Consider the following 6,000-nt stretch of genomic DNA (forward strand, 5'->3'; position numbering starts at 1 on the left):
GGGGTGACCACCACTTCGGTGGGAAGAGGGGGGGGGGACAACCCCGCGTAGGGTAATGGTGGTAGACGTAAAGGAGTTGCCACCAAGTCCTGGGTTGGCAGACCTCAACGTCTCCGGGGAGAATTTCGGTACACCCCAACGCCGAGACCCAACCCTATCCCGGGCCTGGGAGAATGTTGTAATACTTGATGGTGTACCCCAACAACCTGGGGCCGAGTCGATGTTTACCCATTTTGTGGTCCACCAGAATATGCTATATCGGGTAAACCAACTGTGGGGTGAACCTGTTGAACAGTTGGTGGTGCCCAGGGCCTATTGAAAACTCGTGTTAGAGTTAGCCCACAAACATGTTCTCGGGGGTCACCTGGGACTGCAGAAGACACAGGACCGGATACTACAACGGTTTTACTGGCCCAGTGTCTTTAGAGAGGTGGATGACTTTTGTAAGTCTTGCCCAACCTGCCAAACCACTAGCCCTCAGCACCTGTTCCGCAGTCCCTTAGTGCCCCTCCAGATTATCGAAGGTACCATTTGAGAGAATCGCTATGGATCTCGAAGGCCCAGTACTGAAGTCCGCTAGGGAGGCACCAACACATCTTGCTCGTCCTGGACTACGCCACTCGGTACCCGGAGGCAGTGCCACTGTGACATACATCAGCCAAACTCATAGCAAAAGAGTTAATGGAGATGTTTTCCGGAGTGGTGATACCCAAAGAGGTTCTGACTGACAAGGGGACTCCTTTTATGTCCAAGGTCATGCGGGAGCTAAGTTGCTGAATATCAAACAGATACGGACATCCGTCTATCACCCACAAACTGACGGCCTAGTAGAAAGGTTTAATCAAACGTTAAAAACTATGTTAAAACTAGTAGTAGCTAAGGATGGAAAGGACTGGAACCTCTTTCTGCCCTATCTTATGTTCGCAGTGTGAGAAGTGCCCCAGGTCTCTAACTGGGTTCTCGCCCTTCGAACTACTATATGGCAGACATCCACGTGGTCTGTTGGATATAGCCAAAGAGGCGTGGGAGCAACAACCCACACCATATAAAAGTGTTGTCGAATACGTCACCCAGATGCAGGAACGTATGGAAACCGTGTTGTCGCTGGTAAAGGAACATATGGAGGCAGATCAGAGAGCTCAAAGTCGGGTGTATATAGTACTGATACCCCAACCGGACGGGACGTTGCAGTTTTGTAACAATTTTCGAAAATTTAAACGAGTTATCTAAGTTCGATGCGTATCCCATGCCCCGGGTAGACGAGCTGATTGAGAGGTTAGGACAAGCCCCGGTATTTTTCTGTTTTGGACCTCACCAAAGGGTACTGGCAGGTACCCTTAACGGAGGCTGCCAAAGAGAAAATGGCCTTCATCACACTGGAGGGGCTGTACCAGTATAAGGTGTTACCCTTTGGTCTGCATGGCGCCCCCCGCCACTTTCCAAAGGCTAATGGACATTGTGCTGCGACCACATAGTCGGTAAGCTTCGGCTTAGGCTACTTTCACACTGGCGTTTTTGGCTTTCCGCTCGTGAGATCTGTTCAGGGCTCTCACAAGCAATCCAAAACTTATCAGTTTTGCCCTAATGCATTCTGAATGGATCAGTTTGCCTCCGTTCCGTCTCCATTCCGCTTTGGAGGCGGACACCAAAACGCTGCTTTGGAGGCGGACACCAAACAATGTAAGTCAATGGGGACGGATCCGTTTTCTATTACACATCTGGCACAATAGAAAACGGATCCGTCCTCCATTGACTTTCAATGGTGTTCCAAGACGGATCCGTCTTGGCTATGTTACAGATAATACAAACGATCCGTTCTGAACGGATGCAGACGGTTGTATTATCTGAATGGATGCATCTGTGCAGATCCATGATCGATCCGCACCAAACGTGAGTGTGAAAGTAGCCTACCTGGACGATATTTTGATACACAGTACAGACTGGGAAAGTCACCTGCCCAAAGTGCAGGCTGTAGTGGGCTCCCTTCGAAAAGCTGGACTAACCGCTAACCCAAAAAAAAGTGCGATAGGGTTAGAGGAGACAAAATACCTGGGGTATGTCATTAGGCGCAGAGTGATCAAACCCCAAGTAAAAAAAATAGAGGCAATAAGAAATTGGCCCCGACCTGTCACCACTAAACAAGTAAAGTCGTTCCTAGGAATGATAGGCTATTACATGAGATTTGTTCCCCACATTGCCACTATAACCGCACCCTTGACAGAGCTCTTGAAGGGACGAAAATCAGTAATGGTTCGCTGGGATGAGCGGGCGAAGAGTCTTTTACCACTTTGAAGTCGGCCCTGTGTGGGTCACCGGTTTTGGTGATGCCCGACTTCAATAGGGAGTTCGTGGTACAGACAGATGCCTCTGAAGTAGGTCTCGGTGCTATACTCTCTCAGGAAGTCAACGGGGAGGAGCATCCCGTTGTCTTAAGCCACAAGCTCACCCCAGCCGAAACCAGGTATAACACAGTGGAGAGTGCCTGGCTATCAAGTGGGCACTAGAGTCTCTCCACTACTATTTGTTGGGGAGAAAGTTCCACATGGTGACTGACCACTCCGCTCTCAAGTGGATGAGCCAGGTCAAAGAGTGAATGCAGTCAAAGAAAGGAATATATATATATATTTATTTATCATTTCATTTTCTTCTTCTCATTAAAGCAAGACCAAAAATAGGGGGTAGACACTACAGATATACAAGTATACACCATCATGCGCTACAAAGGATCGCAAGGAGAGAAATTATCCCCACCCATTTTACATTTGCTTCGCATTAAATACAAAAACACAGAAAAAGAAGAACCTTTTTACCCCCCCCCCATCCCATCCCCTCCCCCACCCTCACCTCCCACCCTCTTGGTTGTCTTGGAGCATCTTCGAGGTATTTCCTTTCCATGACTTCTTTTCAAGAATAATATATATTATATATATATATAATTTATATATATATATATATACACTCCCCCCTTCTCTTTTTTTTTTTTTCCCCCCTTTTACCTCTTTCTGCTCCTGTTACCCACCTGGTTTCACCTGGCTAGCTTTCTCGTATCTATGCACCCTTCACATAAATTTTTCCACTCTACCCACACTTGGCGGGCTGTCCGCTCCCAACCCTTTGCCAGTACTACACGTGCCAGCATTAACCCTTTTTTCCCATTTCCTTTCTCTTTCTTTTATCCGCCCCAAATTCTTCTAATATCTCCCAGTACTGCTACCCTAATCTCCAGAGGTGCAGGGTTTCCCTATCTCTCTCCCATGGTCTGAAAAACTTGGGTCCCATACCCCTGTACATCGAGCAGAGCCAATCAAATGCACAAAATCGCTGTCTCCCTCTCCACACTTCCAACATTTTGCCTCCCCTGTTTTGTACATATTACTCAATACCCTGGGGGTAATATAGGTCGATGGAGGATAAAAAACTGCGTCAATCGGGACACTACTGGAGACGGTACTCCTTTTTACATTTTTATAAATACTTCTCCATTCAGCGTTGGGGGTTCCACCTCTTGTGCCCATTTCTTTTCACTATTAAATCTAGTCACCCCCCTACCCCTAATCCCTTCTTCATTTTTTTATAAATACTGTGAAGCTTGATACTTTGCTCCCAATTCCATGATAGCAAAATTCAAGCAAAATTGAGTGTTTCGTGATAAAATATTCGCTATTCTCAGTTTTATCAAATGCGTGTTTTAATCTAGCATATCTAAACCATGTGAGGCAATCTTTATCTATACTTAGACCCATTTCTCTAGTGTCTTCAACTGTCATTCCACCACCATCTGGGGCACAAACCTAATACCCCTTTTTATCCCAAAATACAAAAATCTCGAACTTCACAAAATTCTTTTAAATTTAGATTTCCCGGAAAATTTTAATGTGTGATTTATTCCTAATAATTTTTTAACATTAACCCAAACTAGGTGTATCATATTACTAATTGGGCACTGCCTACCCTTTATTTTTAACACTCCAGTTTCTAGAGTACTAATGATGTTATATTGGAGACCTCCCAATTCCCCTTCCAAAAAACGACGCAGTCTATCATCCTCCATCATTAACCACTGAAGCTGGGATGCGTAGTAATAACCCCGAAAACACGGAACGGACAGGCCGCCATCTTCCTCATCTAGCCATAAGTATTTTTGTTTCAGCCTGACCCTTTTTCTCCCCCAAATAAGGTCATTTATAACTCGCTCTAACGAACTGAAAAAGTGGTCCCCTATCTACACTGGGCAGGAGGAAATAACATACAGAATCTGTGGTAGCAGAACCATCTTTATAATCGCGATTCGATCCACTTGTCGGATTAACAATTTTTGCCAGGTACTTGTTTTTTCCCTAACCCTTTTTAAAAGAGGCTCAATATTAAGTTCTAGATACTCCTGTATCCTCGAGCTAACTTTGATACCTAGATATTCAAACGACTCCGTGGGTTTCAGGACTTTAAGATTTATTTTCTCCGGCCCGATTTCCTGGCCAATTGGGAGCAATACCGACTTTGTCCAGTTCACCCTAAATCCGGAAATAAGACCAAACTGTTTTACTATTTCCATCAGGTGCAGTACCATTGGTACCCCCCCTTCCACAAAAAACAAGATATCATCAGCGTAAAGGCATATCTTATCCAGTGCGCCATTGCCCCCAAACCCCCTTATTTTATCATCTACTCGGACCTTACAAGCCAGCGGCTCAACAAATATAGCGAACAATAATGGGGAGAGTGGACACCCCTGGCGGGTTCCCCTCTGCAAAGGTATCGATTCTGATATTACTCCATTAATTTTTACCCTGACTTTCGAGTTATAGTACAGAAGCTGCACCCATCTAATGAATTTTTCTCCCAGATTAAACTCATGCATAACCTTCCAGAGGTATGCCCATTCCACCCTGTCAAACGCTTTCTCAGCGTCCAGGGACAGGATGGAATGAGCACCCTCCCCACCCATCTGAATGTTCAGTAATGTCCGTCGAATATTCGACTGAGCCTGGCGTTTGGGTACAAACCCTGACTGATCCGGGTGTATTAACTTCTCAATAACTTTTCTTAGGCGGTTTGCCAACAATTTAGCACATATTTTAAAATCAGTGTTGAGAAGAGAGATGGGGCGATACGAATCCACCTTTTTCTCGTCCTTACCCTTTTTACCTATCAGACTTATTACAGCTTCCGAGAGGGAGGACGGAAGTTCGCCCCTGTCCATTGACTCATTTAAGACCTGCACTAACACTGGAAGTATGACATCTCCATATCTTCTACAAATCTCAAAAGGCAGACCATCCAACCCAGGACTGGAGTTCCCCTGAATAGTTTTCAATGTCTCCCGTAATTCCTCCACTTCAATGGGGCCCTTCAACCAGTCCCTCTCCTCCTCCGAGAGTCTGGGGATCGGCACTCCCTCCAGGAAGAGTCCGAATTCTTCAGCCCTCCCCCCTCCCTCCGAGGAGTAAAGGTCCCTATAGTATTTAGTAAACTCAAGCTCTATCTCTCCCTGGCTGGATGCCATCCCCCCATCTCTCCTCTCAACACTATCAATCCTGTTACCCCCCCTTTGGTTCTGTATAAGTGAGGACAACATCCTCCCGGACTTCCCAGATTCCCTAAAGTATCGTTCCCCCTCAAAGAACACTTTTTGTTGTGCTTTATCCGTCAGATAGTTTCTCAGTGCACTTTTAGCCTGATCCAATTGGCCTATTAATTCAGGGATTTTCTTAGTCATGAGTTCTACTTCTATTTCTTTTATCTTATCTATCAACTCTCTCTCCTGTTTTACAAAACCCCTTTTCAAACCCTTAATTTTGCTTACCAGAATGCCACGTAGAAATGCTTTGAAGGCATCCCAAACATAACCTAACCCTGTTGATCCCAGATTATATTTCCAGAACTCCTCTATATCCACCCTAATATCATCTTCCTCCTTAATTAAGTTCAGCCAATGTGGGTTCAGGCGAAACTCAAGACTTGTTCGTCTTAAGTTTGTTTTAAACAGGAGGCAAACGGGGG

Source organism: Bufo bufo, chromosome 6 (assembly GCF_905171765.1).
Source record: "Bufo bufo chromosome 6, aBufBuf1.1, whole genome shotgun sequence".
Lineage (NCBI taxonomy): Eukaryota > Metazoa > Chordata > Amphibia > Anura > Bufonidae > Bufo > Bufo bufo.